This window comes from Schistocerca cancellata, chromosome 5, assembly GCF_023864275.1.
Source record: "Schistocerca cancellata isolate TAMUIC-IGC-003103 chromosome 5, iqSchCanc2.1, whole genome shotgun sequence".
NCBI classification, from domain to species: domain Eukaryota; kingdom Metazoa; phylum Arthropoda; class Insecta; order Orthoptera; family Acrididae; genus Schistocerca; species Schistocerca cancellata.
In genome coordinates this window covers 711,319,309-711,337,302 of record NC_064630.1, presented here as the reverse complement: position 1 = coordinate 711,337,302, position 17,994 = coordinate 711,319,309, and the positions used below count along the sequence as shown (strand labels likewise).

The following is a 17,994-nucleotide window of genomic DNA, read 5'->3' as shown; positions in this document are numbered from 1 at the left end:
GTTTGAATCGATTGCTTATTTTGCTTTGATCTGATAAGTGCCGTTTTCTTTGTTAAAGATGTTTGCGTCAATCTTAAGCTGAAAATGCATTACTGCACTGTGCCATGCATTGTTTGTCGCATTCTGATAGTGCGTGTTTACGGCCTGTCGCGGCTCGCGGCATGGCTTGCTTTTGTGCACGCTACCACCGCGTACAATTAAAAAAAAAAAAAAAAAAAAAGAGAAAGAAAGAGAGGAATCGTCTCATTAGCGAAACAATGGCAAGAGACTGCTATTTGTTGTTACTTACACTGCTGCTTTCTTTGATAATGATCAACAAGAATCAAATAATAGACTGCGTATGATAGTACATGTTCTGAACGAGAGTTGGGCGAAAATTTTTCTCCGTTTGAAAAGCTTTGCGGCCGCTTCTTTATTACATCAAATTCTGCACAGAAATTAGAGTCATCTTAGATTTAAAAATCTAGTCACTTGCCGTGCTTCATTTCTGACTGTATCACTATTGGGCATAAGAATAATACGAATATAAACATGACACGATACGTACATCCTTCCGCGTTTGCTGTTGTCTCACTCTACTCTAGTTTCGTAGTTTATTTGGCAGGCAGGATTTAAATGAGATAGCAGCAAACACGAAAGAATACATGGCAAAATGTTTATATTCGTATTATTCTTATGGTGAAGAGAATACTGTATGTGATTCACAGTTTATAAAAGTTCCTATTAGCAACCATCTCTTCTCACAGATAGGAAAAAATTCAGAACGTAGAGTTGGCCATATTGACAAACATCCCAAACAGTCTTGCCAGTCAGATTTTCGTAGTACACTGAAATTGTGCTACATTCGAAGATGAACAATACGGAATTTGTATTTACTTCTTTCGATAATGTATGAAAATGCAGTGGTCGAAACTCGCGGCGGAGAAAAAAAGCTCGTCTTCAACTTTTTTTTAAATTTATTTACTGACGCAGAGGTTTTGGCGCCAGTATTTATCTTTGTGCCTACAAAGCATGCATGCGTAGCGCTACATATATTCGACGGCAGAAGTTAGTTGTGGCGGCATGTACCCACATTTTTCATAACTTCCGCTTGCTTTGCACTCGATTCTAAGCCGCAGGCGGTTTTTTGGATTACGAAAACCGGAAAAAAAGTGCGGCTTAGAATCGAGTAAAAAACGGTAGTTCTAAATCTAGGGCACTGATGACCTCTGATGTTAAGTCCTATAGTGCTCAGAGCCATTTCTTTTGGTAGCGGTAAAGATTACAGCTGCCACTGCCACAAGCATGTTGTTATCAACGGAGAGACGTCCACAGACATTAAAGTAACCTCTGGCGTGCCACAGGGGAGTGTTATGGGACCATTGCTTTTCACAATATATATAAATGACCTAGTAGATAGTGTCGGAAGTTCCATGCGGCTTTTCGCGGATGATGCTGTAGTATACAGAGAAGTTGCAGCATTAGAAAATTGTAGCGAAATGCAGGAAGATCTGCAGCGGATAGGCACTTGGTGCAGGGAGTGGCAACTGACCCTTAACATAGAGAAATGTAATGTATTGCGAATACATAGAAAGAAGGATCCTTTATTGTATGATTATATGATAGCGGAACAAACACTGGTAGCAGTTACTTCTGTAAAATATGTGGGAGTATGCGTGCGGAACGATTTGAAGTGGAATGATCATATAAAATTAATTGTTGGTAAGGCGGGTACCAGGTTGAGATTCATTGGGAGAGTCCTTAGAAAATGTAGTCCATCAACAAAGGAGGTGGCTTACAAAACACTCGTTCGACCTATACTTGAGTATTGCTCATCAGTGTGGGATCCGTACCAGATCGGGTTGACGGAGGAGATAGAGAAGATCCAAAGGAGAGAGGCGCGTTTCGTCACAGGGTTATTTGGTAACCGTGATAGCGTTACGGAGATGTTTAACAAACTCAAGTGGCAGACTCTGCAAGAGAGGCGCTCTGCATCGCGGTGTAGCTTGCTCGCCAGGTTTCGAGAGGGTGCGTTTCTGGATGAGGTATCGAATATATTACTTCCCCCTACTTATACCTCCCGAGGAGATCACGAATGTAAAATTAGAGAGATTAGAGCGCGCACAGAGGCTTTCAGACAGTCGTTCTTCCCGCGAACCATACGCGACTGGAACAGGAAAGGGAGATAATGACAGTGGCACGTAAAGTGCCCTCCGCCACACACCGTTGGGTGGCTTGCGGAGTATAAATGTAGAATGTAGATGTAGATATGTAGCTGTTAAAGATCAATGGCGAAGGATTCCAGCCTTGCTTCACTCCCCTTCCAGTCATGCCTTCCTTACTCTTTTAACTGCCTCCCATACCCTTACCTTCTGTTCCAAATATAAATTTTGTACCAAACGTGGCTTCTTAGAGTCAACTTCCATCCTCTCCAAAATGCTCGTCAACATGGGGGTTACATTGCAACACTATATTTCAAACAGCAGAAGTCAACATAAAAGGTGATTTAGATGTTGGTAATACAAAGATTTCGTTGTAAACACACTGTGGGGGAATAACCTGAGGAAACAACTTCAATAATGTTTCACATCTGTCCGAAAGTAATACGGGCTTAGATATAGGAGTGAGATCCTGATTTCCATTGTGGAGCTTGTGTAGAGCCAAGATAGCCCATACTTAGTTCATGTTACGAGGGAACAGTATTGACCTAAATTGATCACATGGGTTACTCTGTGATCCCACGCTGCTGCTCACAACTGCTTAACTCTAAAACACCATTACAAAGTACAATGAAAAAAAGAAAAAATGAAAGAAGAAATGAATACGACGGGGCACTTTCGTGGACTTGGCGTTGTAAGTGAAATCGTCTGGTAGACTAGGCTCCGTCTTCGGTTCTCGACATTTTTATGGCTCTCCTCAAGTCTGCCTCTAAATCAGTGGTTCCCAGCACTTCTATTGCGGTATCGGCCGCAATATGAAGCTCGAACGGCGATTGTAGTTAAGTTCGAAGTTTCATTCACACAGCCCCATTTTGTGTGTTTGCCAGGTGAACAATATTTCCAGACTTTTACAGTGGCCAGGGCTCGTGATCTACTGAACGGCTATTGTACTAAAGACAGATTGATTTATAAATCTACGGTGTCTGTAAATGTTTCAACATTCAAAGCTACGGTTAGCGACTGACGGAGCAACAACATTAACAAAGTTGTCAATCATTTTTACCGTGTGAGTATAGATGAAGAATAAATTAATATCTGCTCCTTGCTCGTGTATCCAGTAAAGAACCACACAGCGTGCAAGGAAGTCGCTACCTCTGTGACCATTACCACCGAGTACAATCACATACCAGTCTGAACCAACATCCTTCCCCTCCCCCTCCCAACATCCCCTATCCCAACCATCGTTCAGGACTTTCATTTATAAAATGACGACATGTAATGATACTTAATTCTTGTACGTATTTTATTAAACTACAAACTAATGAATCATTGAGACAAGCGGTACTACTTGTTTCTAACTATCTTTCTTTATAGAATAAAGAATAAAATCTGAGTGCATATGAGCACCGCCTACAACTTTCTCCCAGAAAAGAAAGCTAACAATCAGCACTAAGGGACGACACTTGTTAAAATACATGCTTCGCTAGAAACACTCCTATACCTAGGATCACTTCCTTCACCCACACCCCACATCCTCCTCCCACTCTCAATTTAAAATCAATCAAATTAAAATATGTGCATCATACACAACTTGATTAACAGTATCCAGAAACCTGTTAGTAGACAAAATGAGTGTGTCCACCCTTCACATCCATGATGGCTTCAAACTCTCCTGGGGACATTTTCAATTATGTGTCTGTATGTCTGCAGATGAATGGCAGTCATTTATTCCCCAAGGGCTGAAAACATAGAAGTTGTGTTGGACACGGGGTGTGGAGCGGAATCGACATCCTAACTCACCCCAAAGATGTTTCGTTGTGTTCAGATGGATACTTCAGGGAGGCCAGTCCATTCAGGAATGTTATTGTCCAGAAATCATTACCCGATGGTTACTGCTTTATTACACGGTGTAGTACGATGCTGATGCAATCATCGTCTATGAACTGTTCGTCTGTTGCGAGCACTTTATAGTTCTGTAAAATGTGTTCATATCCGTCAGCATTTAGCTTTTCACTATGTGCAAGGATAAAACCCGAATCACGAAAAAGATACCGTGCTGCAACACCTCACCTTTGTATTTCACTGCTGATACTACACAAGATTGGGGCGCGCGGGGGGAGGGGGGGGGGGGAGGGGAAACATTCTCCAGGCATTCGCTAAATCCAGAATCTTCCGTCAGATTTCCACAGGGTACAGCGCAATTCAGCAGTCCATTCTTTCCAGTATTTGTATGGAGTGTAGCCATGTATGGAAGTGAAACATGGACGGTAAATAGTTTGGACAAGAAGAGAATAGAAGCTTTCGAAATGTGGTGCTACAGAAGAATGCTGAAGATTAGATGGGTAGATCACATAACTAATGAGGAAGTATTGAATAGGATTGGGCCGAAGAGAAGTTTGTGGCACAACTTGACCAGAAGAAGGGATCGGTTGCTATGACATGTTCCGAGGCATCAAGGGATCACCAATTTAGTATTGGAGGGCAGCGTGGAGGGTAAAAATCGTAGGGGGAGACCAAGAGATGAATACACTAAGCAGATTCAGAAGGATGTAGGTTGCAGTAGGTACTGGGAGATGAAGAAGCTTGCACAGGATAGAGTAGCGTGGAGAGCTGCATCAAACCAGTCTCAGGACTGAAGACCACAACAACAACAACATTCTTTCCACTCTTCCACTGTCTAGTTGCACCGCTCTGTACGCCATCTCGAGCACTTACTACAGAAATTTATGGATTATATGAGCCTCTGCTCAACCGTTGGACCTCATTCTTTTTAACTCCCTATACACAGTCATTATGTTAAGTGTACTGCTGGTACCACTTTGGAACAGACGAGCGACTCATTCCGCTGATATCATGCGATTTTTTGCAACCACCCTCAGCAATGCTCGATAGTTCCAGTCCGCCATTGCATCAGATCTCCCGTCTCGGTTTAGCTGCGGTTATTACTTCGAGTTTCCACTTCACAGTCACATTATCAACACTCATTATAAGCAGCTTTAGCATGGGTTGAAATGTCCCTGAAAGATTTGTTACTTAGCTGACATCCATCGACAAGTCAACGTTCAAAGTCACTGAGCTTTCCTAATCGATCCATTCTGCTTTTGCTAGTTCTCTTCTCGCAATACTTTCCGTTTTCTTTTTCTTTTTTTTTTCATTTAATTCGTTTCTGGAATCTCTACTATTTCTTGAAATTTACTTCTCTAAACGTTACATTTTTAGGTAGCTCTCGTGCGTTATTAATATTTGTATCCAGACCACAGCCATTCTGGTAAGAGTTTGCCCTAAAGAAACATAAAAAAAGTGTTCTTCCATTCAGCTCTAATTAAACACTGTACTGAGTCTTTCCAAACGAGAAATTTCACTACCAGCTCATTGGTTTCTAACTTGTCCTTTATGATTCTTGTGACTCTCCAACCTTCCTAAACCGCCTGAACCATTTCCATTACCACCTACAAACTGGACTTACTGTAACTTCAAGACGTCACTGAATGTTTGGGTCAGACCCCTAGACTGGGGTGCAGGGTCGTAAAATTAGCGCCTAGAACTGAGGAATTAATCGTGGAGAGTGAACAGTAAAAGCTTTATTACTTACACCGTGAAACAACAGTTAAGCAACACAGCATTTGGACATGGAGACGACCGTGCATCTCATCCCTTACCTTACAGCATAATCCATTGACAGAGTTACCCATGCTATCGAAACAACCTGGACTCCTTTTGTTGCACACTTTTTGTTCATAATACTGAGCTGAAACTGCTGCTCTATCAATGCCCTCCATCCTGTATTGGCCAGCCGCGGTGGCCGTGCGGTTCTCGGCACTTCAGTCCGGAACCGCGTGACTGCTACGGTCGCAGGTTCGAATCCTGCCTCGGGCCTGGATGTGTGTGATGTCCTTAGGTTAGTTAGGTTTAAGTAGTTCTACGTTCTAGGGGACTGATGACCTCAGATGTTGAGTCCCATAGTGCTCAGAGCCATCCTGTATTCTTGTATCTAACTGGCAACTTCAAAGGTGTTTTTCTCGAAGAGTGTTCTCTAGCATGACCCAGAATCATTTCCTCAAATTTCCACAACATGAATTTTGCTTTGTCCCGAATCTCGGTAACTTACCTGTGGTTAGAATGTTCCAGTTTCGTCTAAGTTTATCTCTCTATCGCCTGATTTCAACAGTTACGAAAGGAAAGAAAAGTATATTTTTTTAAGGAACGCACCGCTGTTTGACTGTTTTATTGTTTATTTAAGTACAACTCAGGTTTCGGCCTTTTATGTCATTTTAAAGTATTTGATTTTAGGTCTTTAACGTATATTGCAGGAGTTTAACGTGTCAAACTCGAAGTTGGCCATAAATTAAGAAAAACATTGGCTCCCCACAAAATGCCAGTCTTTTAACAGATCAGTAAATAATCGTGGGAGCACGTCATATTTAGTAAAAACAGGCGTACGTTGGTAAAAAAAAAAGAGCACTTGTCCTTAAAACGTAATGATTGTGAAATGAAAGAGTATGAGTTATAGATCAACATAATACAAAAACTTAGAAACGAGTGATTCTCCAGTTCACAATTGTAAACAGTGGAAAACTGCATCGGACGAGATACGACGACTGTTTATCGATTTGGAAAGTAGTTACATAGATGTTATTTTGTAATTTGTTATTTATTATAAAATTTAAATGACTCACAAAGATGTTGACCATCCTTATTTATAATTAAAGACCATTTCCTATTAACGGTTCCCAATCTCAGAATTCCCTGTTTATGATTCACCTCTATCTTTATAGTTTGATCTTAAAGCTTTGAGCATGACTCTATTTAATTATTTTACCACATGCTGTATTTAAAAATAAACTGTTGATAAAGATACATATACAGAATAAAGTTAGTCTGGAAAATAGTTCATGCATCTTAAGTTATGCAAGCCAATGTATTTCATGTATAACTGGGGCAGATTATGTAAGCTGCGCTGCCTACCTTAGAGGTACATGAAATACTTCTGGACCACCTTTACCCTGTAGAGCCTGTACTGTACGTCTGCATCGGCGTCTACTTGGTAATGTAGGTGATTTCTGTGGTTTTAGGTGGAGTATCCAAGGCAGTCACATTGTTAGAAGTAACGAAGATTACAGCTTGATGCCTGTCGGCTATGAGGTCATTAAAGAGAGAGCACAGGCTGTGATTGACGATGGATGGTCATTGTAACTGAGCATACCCTTATCAGAGCTATAATCAGAAATATCGCTTTAATGGGTTTAGGAAACCATGTAAAACATAATTGTATTCTTTGTTGAAAATTACTTTGAGACTGACAGCTACGAAGAACGACGCAGGGTCGAAGCTCGCGCGGTAATCACTGGCCGCATTTATTTTAGTCTTTCAATCCACTAGACGTGTACAGAAGCAGCTACCACCCGCTTTTGCCAGACTTTCACCACGCCACCACTGTAACAATCCCCGCTTTAATTTCCGGCAGTTAAATGCCCTTGTAACCGTTCACTAACTTTTGTTTGCTTTCTGTTCTTATGTTCTCGCCAATTTTAATTTTATTTGTTGTAGTTAATGTTTGTAGTGTGGTAAAAATAATTACAAAACTAGCGCTTAATTGCTGATAATGAAAACAAATTGGCGACGCGTTATCTCTTGACACTCAAGCGAGTATCATGCGTAACAATGAACTTGCATTATCTCTTTAAAGATCACTGACAGAGTTCCGGGTTGGACTGAATGAAGATGTAACCTATTCTCAAGTTCTCGTTTGCAAAATCCGATCACTGATCTTTTAAAGAAAATTCTGTAAAGTAACCAGTAAGTACATTTTCGTAAAGATAATAAATATCATCTTAGAAATTTCATGTGGTAAATATAGTTGGAGAAGAAACTTCTGAGAATGTAGGTTTGAACTCAGAATTGTGTGGTACAGAATCACTGACTGTGGAAAAATTGGAAAAGAAGAGAATCGAAGCGTTTTAGATGTGGTGGTACAGAAGAAAGACGAAAGTAATGGGAAGTAGCAGAAATGAGAACAGTTAGAAACTTAACGTCAGGTTTGATGGTATATTTGGAGCCCAACATTGTGTGCTAGTGAAACATGGACTGTGGGAAAATCGAAACAGAACTGACTCGAAGCATTTGAGATGCGGTGCTACAGACGAATGTTGAAAATTAGGTGCACATGTAAGATAAGAATCGACGAAGTTCATTGCAAAATCGGCGAAGAAAGGAACATATGGAAAACACTGACAAGGAGAAGGAAGGATGTTCTAGGACATGTGTCAAGACATCAGGGAATAACTTCCATGGTACTAGAGGGAGCAGTAAACAGAAAAAAGTATGGCAAAAGACAGTGACCAGAATGCATCCAACAAATATAAAGGGCGAGCAAAAGGTTTCTGTTTGCAAGCGTTGCTTCGGCGTAACGCGACTCCAGTGGGTGTGTATAAGTAGATAGTTCTTCTATTGTTGACAATCTGAGTAAGGCATGTAAGTCCATAGAGACGAAATGGAAGTAATAATAAGATTTACAAACGACGTTGACATTCTGATAAAACAGAAACATCAGAAGAGTTCTGTACTGGGCCGAAATGAACTGAATTCAAACCCAGCGAAGAATTTATGTTCAAAATTTAGGGACAATGGAAAATTATAGGGATATTAGCAAGAACTCTAAGACGGCTGATTGGAGAGTTTGAAAATATGTTGACAGAAAGAACGGAAAACAAAGTCAGACTATTTTCCTTGTACATGGTGGCATCTGTGTAAAGAATGTTCAATCAGCTAACGATTATTTCAGCCTGAAACAATACATTTGACCATCTCACATATCAATATCGAACGATCACACTTTAAAAGGTTGTTCGTTTCAAATGAATAGAAACAGGAAGGAGAATTGTTTCAGATGTTCCGATCAGTTACCAGTCAGGAAAATGAGTGATGACAACAAGCCGGAAATTGTCGCAAAGTAAAACTAAATTCTCTCTTATAAGTAAGGGTGATGCGCTGTAAGTAATCTCACGTATCGATGTTACCGATCTACCTTAAATATTATATTTTAAAGGAACACATAGACTTATCTCTCCGAAATGCACGCTAACATCCAAACCAAGGTTTCAACGCAGCAGCCGCTTCGCGAATTGGAGCAAACGTTGCCTGGCGCCGTTATTACTAAACGACACGGTGGAAGTTCATTCCGAGGTTGATTGCAATCGTTATACCAATACTGTCTGATTGGAAATGTGTCCCTCAGTCCTGTTAATTGGACGGATGTTAGCTTTCCGAATTTCTGTTTCGCCCATTGTCAGCTCACATTCTCCCCTGCGCCACGGGATTGCCTACCGCGTTTTAACACGATTTGGACAGACGCAGTCTCGTAAGATAATGGTAAAAATTAATTTCAGTTCTCGGATCAGAACTTAATGTGCCACCGTAAAAGATCAGTATGTCAACCGAGCTTAATTAAAACAATGCAAAGTGAGTTATTCAGGAAATGATAAAGCAGAATTGATCTGTGCTCCTTATAATGAACTACACTTCATCCGCAATATTTCGAGTCCTCATCTGAATAATGGATTCCATTCTCTTTTCTATCTTTACAAATATTGATGTAGAAAATACCTGGTATGAAAATTATTACATGAAAATATGAATATTCGTAAGTATTAGTGTCAGAAGCCACTTAATAGTTAAACAGATTTATCTCCATCACAAACGTATTTGGTATGGTTCGTTTATGTAATGTAACTCATCCGCAATAAAAGCCAGAGGTTTAAATTTGGGAAAACCTTTATAATGTATTATTGTTCCGACTCTTGGTTATTCGGAAGTCGGGAAGATTCACACTCAGCACCGCAGGAATCAAATACATAAATCTATAAATCAGAGATAAACCAAGTGGTGCTGAATCACTATAATTTTATTTTTGTCGATTTGTTTACGTATGTGCTGGTAATCGGATGCCGAACGTTGCTGGAAAGCAGGTAAGTTTAGTGACTACGGACCGTGTTTGTATTAAAAGTGATGCAGCAAATGATTTAGATTTATGTGCTATAGTATCGACTGTACTTCGTAAGGTAAATTTAAATTGCAAAGAGTTGTGCAAATCTGCACATAATGGGCCGTGGTTAGCGCGCATACAGACATTTCATCAAACTGTTTTCCTTCCACCTTCAATTGTAATGCTAAGTTGCTGCGAGCTAGAACGCCAACGAAGAAGAAGTGATGACAAAATAGGAGGCGCACCAGGCCTCGCTTATTTAGTAAAGAATGTAATGGCTTTCATCAGTGACTCCTGTAGTAATATATAGCAATATAGGTGTTTGACACTGAGATGGTTACCTACAGAATTCATTAGTATGACCTAATTTCTCTTCGTTACGAATATACCATCACAGAAGGATCGTCGTTATGAAGGTATTGTTGATTATGCTTCATTAAATTAGCTGGCAACCCAGGGTAATTATTTCATTTTGAAAACTGTCTGTTTCATTTACAATTTTCATCATTCAATTTGTGTATTAATTCCCATCGGTGCGAAGATCCAATTCTCTGCCTACTCATCGGTTGGCACCAATATAATTTATCTTCGGGTCGGACTGCAGGGTTTTACAGAAGGGGCTCTGGGTTAGCGGACAAAAGAGGTCGTAGGCCGCCTCGCTACGAAATCTCGGTAGTGGATCCTAAGGAACAATTATTTCGACGAGCTTAGCGAAGGGTCTTGTTTTGGCAGTCTGATGGAGCAGCCTGCTGTTTGTGGTACAACATTGTGGTAAGATACTGTCTGGCTATGTGCAAGATGAGAACGTTCACAATGCGAGGTTTTCAGTCATTCATGGGTTTCATATGGTTTACGTGTAATTATTTTCTTGGTTTACAACGCAAAGTTAGAAAGTTTTAATTTCGTCACACTCGCTGCCGTCGGCCCTTTTTCGATGTTTGGCAACTTTTGTTGTTGTTTCTTTTTCCTAGACTTTTTGGAAACTTTGTTTACTACATGTTTTTTAAGGGCTAATTCTGTACATCCTATTGTGGCTCAAGCACTTTTTCTGATAGTTAAACGCATTTATATTCAAATAATGTTTACCTCTGGTTTTCTGAGGGGCAATGTTGTACATCGTATTGTGGGTTGAACGTATTTTTAGATATTTGTTTGGATTTATATTGAAATATAATTTAGCTTTCTCGGCACCACTATCCTATTTAAACGAGTTGAAACATATCAGTCAGGTGGTGGAATGACACATCTCATATGACATTGCTTTTGATTCATTTTATGGAAATCCGTATTACGTCTCCACAGGTAGGTAAATATCTGCCACTGAAAACATGGGTGACATCGGTGATTACAGAGATCGAGCCGCTAAGACGTGTCTTAATATCCTTCTCTGTTGTTAACTGTATGTCCTGTAGTCGTAGAACTGTATGAATCTGACACGGCTGGGATGGGTCTTCACGGAAGGAGCTGGCAGAAGTCACTTCAGCCCCCGCCGGCCCCGGATGTCTTTATACATTCCCTATCATTCTGTCCATTCTTGTTGTCATTGTTTTCCATTAGTTCCTTTCTTTGCAGATTCTGCAGAGAACCTCCTCACTCGCTTACTTAACAGTCCAACTACGAGTAATTTTGAACCTAGTTCCTTAGCACGACATCTCCATCGTTTCAATTCTTTTCTGTTCCAGTTTTCCAACTGTCCATGATCCACTAGGAGAAAAATGGCTCTAAGCACTATGGGACTTAACATCTGAGGTCATCAGTCCCCTAGACTTAGAACTACTTAAACCTAACTAACCTGAGGACGTCACACACATCCATGCCCGAGGCAGGATTCGAACTTGAGACCGTAGCGGTCGCGCGGTTCCAGACTGAAGCGCCTAGAACCTCTCGGCCTCACTGCCCGGCCGCTAGGAGTACTACACAGTTTCTAAAAACTGTGATAATACACTAAGAAGTGGACCGATGGAAGCAGGGGTAGCGATCCGGGCCATGGCTATAAGGTGGGCAGAACTTTGTATTGCATGTCTCGGCAGGGGAGTCGCGGCAGCGGTAAGCCGGCCAAAGCCGGCCACTGTGGCCGAGCGGTTCAAGGCGCTTCAGTCCGGAACCGTGCTGCTGCTACGGCCGCAGGTTAGAATCCTACCTCGGGCTTGGAAATTTTTTTGATGTTCTTAGGTTAGTTAGGTTTAAGTACCGTATTTACTCGAATCTAAGCCGCACTCGAATCTAAGCCGCACCTGAAAAATGAGACTCGAAATAAAGGAAAAAAAAATCCCGAATCTAAGCCGCACCTGAAATTTGAGACTCGAAATTCAAGGGGAGAGAAAAGTTGTAGGCCGCACCTCCAAATCGAAACAAAGTTGGTCCGTTGTAATATGAGACACAATTTAGGCCGAATGAATGACGATACAGCTACAGTAGTTTGGTTCGAGTCGTAAGCTTAGCAGTTAAGCTTTACCACGTAGCTATTGCTATGCGTCAGGCGCTCCGTCCGTATTTATACGGGTGCCCTTCCTTTTTCACGTGCTTCATCTGGTTTGAATCGATTGCTTATTTTGCTTTGATCTGATAAGTACCGTTTTCTTTGTTAAAGATGTTTGCGTCAATCTTAAGCTGAAAATGCATTACTGCACTGTGCCATGCATTGTTTGTCGCATTCTGATAGTGCGTGTTTACGGCCTGTCGCGGCTCGCGGCATGGCTTGCTTTTGTGCACGCTACCACCGCGTACAATTAAAAAAAAAAAAAAAAAAAAAAGAGAAAGAAAGAGAGGAATCGTCTCATTAGCGAAACAATGGCAAGAGACTGCTATTTGTTGTTACTTACACTGCTGCTTTCTTTGATAATGATCAACAAGAATCAAATAATAGACTGCGTATGATAGTACATGTTCTGAACGAGAGTTGGGCGAAAATTTTTCTCCGTTTGAAAAGCTTTGCGGCCGCTTCTTTATTACATCAAATTCTGCACAGAAATTAGAGTCATCTTAGATTTAAAAATCTAGTCACTTGCCGTGCTTCATTTCTGACTGTATCACTATTGGGCATAAGAATAATACGAATATAAACATGACACGATACGTACATCCTTCCGCGTTTGCTGTTGTCTCACTCTACTCTAGTTTCGTAGTTTATTTGGCAGGCAGGATTTAAATGAGATAGCAGCAAACACGAAAGAATACATGGCAAAATGTTTATATTCGTATTATTCTTATGGTGAAGAGAATACTGTATGTGATTCACAGTTTATAAAAGTTCCTATTAGCAACCATCTCTTCTCACAGATAGGAAAAAATTCAGAACGTAGAGTTGGCCATATTGACAAACATCCCAAACAGTCTTGCCAGTCATATTTTCGTAGTACACTGAAATTGTGCTACATTCGAAGATGAACAATACGGAATTTGTATTTACTTCTTTCGATAATGTATGAAAATGCAGTGGTCGAAACTCGCGGCGGAGAAAAAAAGCTCGTCTTCAACTTTTTTTTAAATTTATTTACTGACGCAGAGGTTTTGGCGCCAGTATTTATCTTTGTGCCTACAAAGCATGCATGCGTAGCGCTACATATATTCGACGGCAGAAGTTAGTTGTGGCGGCATGTACCCACATTTTTCATAACTTCCGCTTGCTTTGCACTCGATTCTAAGCCGCAGGCGGTTTTTTGGATTACGAAAACCGGAAAAAAAGTGCGGCTTAGAATCGAGTAAAAAACGGTAGTTCTAAATCTAGGGCACTGATGACCTCTGATGTTAAGTCCTATAGTGCTCAGAGCCATTTCTTTTGGTAGCGGTAAAGATTACAGCTGCCACTGCCACAAGCCGTAGTGTCGCACAGTTTGTCTAAGACGGTCAAGTATAACGGAACGTGTTGCTTTTCTGACCAGTGCAGAGTAAATTACTTTCACAAATCAGTCCCTCTGCTCAATGATCAATTAGGTGGAGAGCTTTATTTACCCAGTATCGCTTTTCCTGAAAGTGCCAGGCTTGTCAAACGACATTCATTCCTGCTTTCTCGTAGAAGCTCAGTGGCTTTTCATAGTTGAAAAGAAGTTTCCCCTTGTCGGGAAAAAGTAAACAGACTGATGCCAGTCCATCTGTAGTAACAACTTCCCTCTTTGACGAGACAGGAAGCGCATTGGCTATCATAAAACAATATTTGTAAGTGACATTTTAGAATGACATTTTCTTGAAATTTTGGATATGGGAAAAAAGCCACTGGACGACGTAAAAAGATATCTGAGGAGTTGGGGTTTTTATCTCGATTTTCGCAAAATTATATGTGCCAGAACTTGCAAAATATTTGCTAGCTGGGACATTGGATCAGTGTTCAGGAAACGTTTCTCACTAGCTAACGTTTAGGGTAGCCTTCTGATTGTTGCACAATTCTTTGTTTGGGTTTTGTGCAGGCCGGAGAGGAAAGAAGAAAAATTTTGTTCACTGGATGAAGACGTGGAAGTAGACATTTATGGCATGAAGATGTGGGAAAATGCATGATGCGATTTCGGAGAGTGGCAGTGGTCACACTCTCGTTTGAGAGTGTCAGCTGATCACATGGTGGTTGATTACAAATGGCTGCCACGGGCATCTGGTGTATGCAGCACATGACGCTCTGCGTCATAGACTGTGGTGAGATGACCTCACACGCAGGTCGCATGGGATAGAGAGTAGGCATTTTTTTCAGTCCGTAGCTTCTAAATATGATTCGGCTCTGCGATTTAACACCTGCTCAGGGGTTTGAGGTATCATCCATGACGGAGTAGACTTCGTCATTAGCCTGAGGTTCTGCTACGTTTTTCTGGTACGATCGGTCATATCACTGCAAATATATCTTCAATTACATGTTTTAGAGAATAACTTTTAAAAATGACGGCCATTGCTGTCCCTTGTGTTATCTGCGAACTTTGTCAAACCAATCTTCCATTGATTTAAATGTGCTTCAGTTTACATTACTGGCAATTCGTTTCACTTTGTTATTTATTGGTCACTTCAAAAATGTATAATTATTGCATTCTTTATTATATATGCACTTACGAGCAATGATAGAAATAACCTGTAGTTAAAGTGGGCCAAGACATGTAACTGAGTCGTTAGATGAAACACCTTTACAATTATTAAATATTTAAAGCTTTTGTAAGAACCAACACCCAGCCTTATTTATGAGGGTCATTTGATCCACATCACCTCAGTCCTTTGCGAAACAGAATCGTTTACATACTTGACATCGAGGGGAGCTCTGTGGTTAACAGTCAGTTCAGCCGGTGCAGATCATTATAGCAGCCAAAGGGCTTGCTAAGTCTCTTTAATTTCTTTAAAGTCAGTACCACCATTAGACTGTTGTTTCCAGAATGAGATTTTCACTCTGCAGCGGAGTGTGCGCTGATATGAAACTTCCTGGCAGATTAAAACTGTGTGCCCGACCGAGACTCGAACTCGGGACCTTTGTCTTTCGCGGGCAAGTGCTCTACAAACTGAGCTTTTGGAAGGTAGGAGACGAGGTACTGGCAGAAGTAAAGCTGTGAGTACCGGACGTGAGTCGTGCTTCGGTAGCTCAGTTGGTAGAGCATTTGCCCGCGAAAGGCAAAGGTCCCGAGTTCGAGTCTCGGTCGGGCACACAGTTTTAATCTGCCAGGAAGTTTCAGACTGTTGTTTATTTACATTGTTACATTTACACTTACACAATCATGATTTCGGCTTCAAAGTGCCATTATCAAGTGTTTTAACTGTTATAAACTGCCTAAGATGGCTTGCTGGGTCGGTTGACTTGTTACAGAATTCATACCTAGTTGAACTTGGCGCATGATTACTCGATGTGGAATTTATGAAATGCCTGCATCTGCGGTAGTATCAGATTAGAATTCTTACTATGATTAATCTCAAAAGTGAAACCAGTCACTGCGAACATTATTCTTTGCGTTTCTATGCATGATATTTCAGGGCAAAAGGTAGGTGTGGAGTTTGACGTAGCTGACAGACTCACAGTTCTTCATTATTCTGAAAGTGTGAATATTTTATGTGTCTTGTTTGTGAGGTACAGGGTGGTTATAATTAAAATGCAGCTACTCGTAGAGATCTAGTGTGGGCTGTAATTATCGCTGGGAAAGGAATTAGTTCCAATTATGGAATTTTATTATTAATATCTGCCCTGAATCCCTGTGGCTTTTGGCTTCGCGGATCTCTAAAAGAACGCGTTTCCCAGTTACACGTTCTGTTTCTACCTGAACTGAAGGCCAGTATGCGGGAACAAGTTACTCATATTCCGCCAGAACTCCTGAGAGCAACTGTTGATCAGCATCTCGTAGACGTGACCGGTGTCCATGTTGAACAAATTGTGTAAGAAGGAATGAATGTCGTTTGACAAGCCTGGCACTTTCAGGAAAAGCGATCCTGGGTAAATAAAGCTCTCCACCCATTTCATCATTGAGCAGAGGGACTGAAAGTAACTTACTCTGCACTGGTCAGAAAAGCAACACGTTCCGTTATACTTGGCCGTCTTAGACAAACTGTGGGACACTACAGCTTGTGGCAGTGGCAGCTGTAATCTTTACTGCTACCAAAAGAAATGGCTCTGAGCACTATAGCACTTACCATGAGAGGTCATCATAGCCCTAGATTTAGAACTACTTAAACCTAACTAACCTAAGGACATCACTCATTTCCAAGCCCGAGGTAGGATTCTAACCTGGGGCCGTAGCAGCAGCACGGTTCCGGACTGAAGCGCCTTGAACCGCTCGACCACAGTGGCCGGCTTACCGCTGCCGCGACTCCCCTGCCGAGACATGCAATACAAAGTTCTGCCCACCTTATAGCCATGGCCCGGACCGCTACCCCTGCTTCCATCGGTGCACTTCTTAGTGTATTATCACAGTTTTTAGAAACTGTGTAGTACTCCTAGTGGCCGGGCAGTGTGGCCGAGCGGTTCTAGGCGCTTCATTCTGAAACCGCGCGACAGCTTCGGTCGCAGGTTCGAATCGTGCCTCAGGCATGGGTGTATGTGATGTCCTTAGGTTAGTTAGGTTCAAGTAGTTCTAAGCTCTACGGGACTGATGACCTCAGGTTTTAAGTCCCATAGTCCTCAGACCCATTTGAACCACTTGAACCTAATCCATTAAGAATTGAATCATTTGTTACTACACGTCTTTCTTGCATTCACAGCGCCAGATTTACATTTGGTACCCAAGAATGGATTTAAATTTTTTCCACCGTAAACCGGTACCACATTAACGAATTAGAATATCTACAACGTTTCGCTGCCTTTCGATGATTACAGCGCACACTGGACTTCCGTGTAAGCTGCACTTTGATTATAACCGCCTGATATAACAGTGTGCATCAACAGGTCCATTGCATGGTATGAGACTGTATGTGACGTTCTCTTACGCATTTTCATACGCAGTAAAATGCTTTCTACAACTACTCACGCTCATGGAAATTCAATTTTCGTTTGATGTGTCCATTATAAATCGTTGTGCTCCCCCTGTCTAAGACATATCAGTAAATTCTGTGGAAGAGTATGTTATTGGTTGTTTCATGGTTCTAAATATTGTATATGAGAGGGCATTTTTCAGTTTAGGGCATGTATAATCCAGCTTTTAATGGTATTCCGTTTTCAAAAATGAGGACGAAGATTAGAATCTACTGTCTTTAATATCTATATTATTGACTACAGTAACTGCTTACAAACTCACATACTTCAAGTACGACCGTATGTGTACATTCAAACCACGTCAAATATGACGACTGCCTGGTAAAGATTTTCTTTCCTCTCTTTCAGATTCCAAAGGTGATAAATGCAAGTAAGTGTTTCAGCAGTGGTCTTCATTTTTAATAAGCAGACACACACACACACGCATGCATACGTATGATCTAAAATAATTAATG

General features: G+C 41.1%; 1 non-coding gene across 1 annotated transcript; it reads left to right on the top strand.

The window, feature by feature from the left end:
* Positions 1-15,652: 15,652 nt before the first annotated feature.
* Positions 15,653-15,727, top strand: Trnas-cga (transfer RNA serine (anticodon CGA)). The gene has a single exon. It is a non-coding gene; the product is annotated as a tRNA-Ser (tRNA).
* Positions 15,728-17,994: the final 2,267 nt, after the last annotated feature.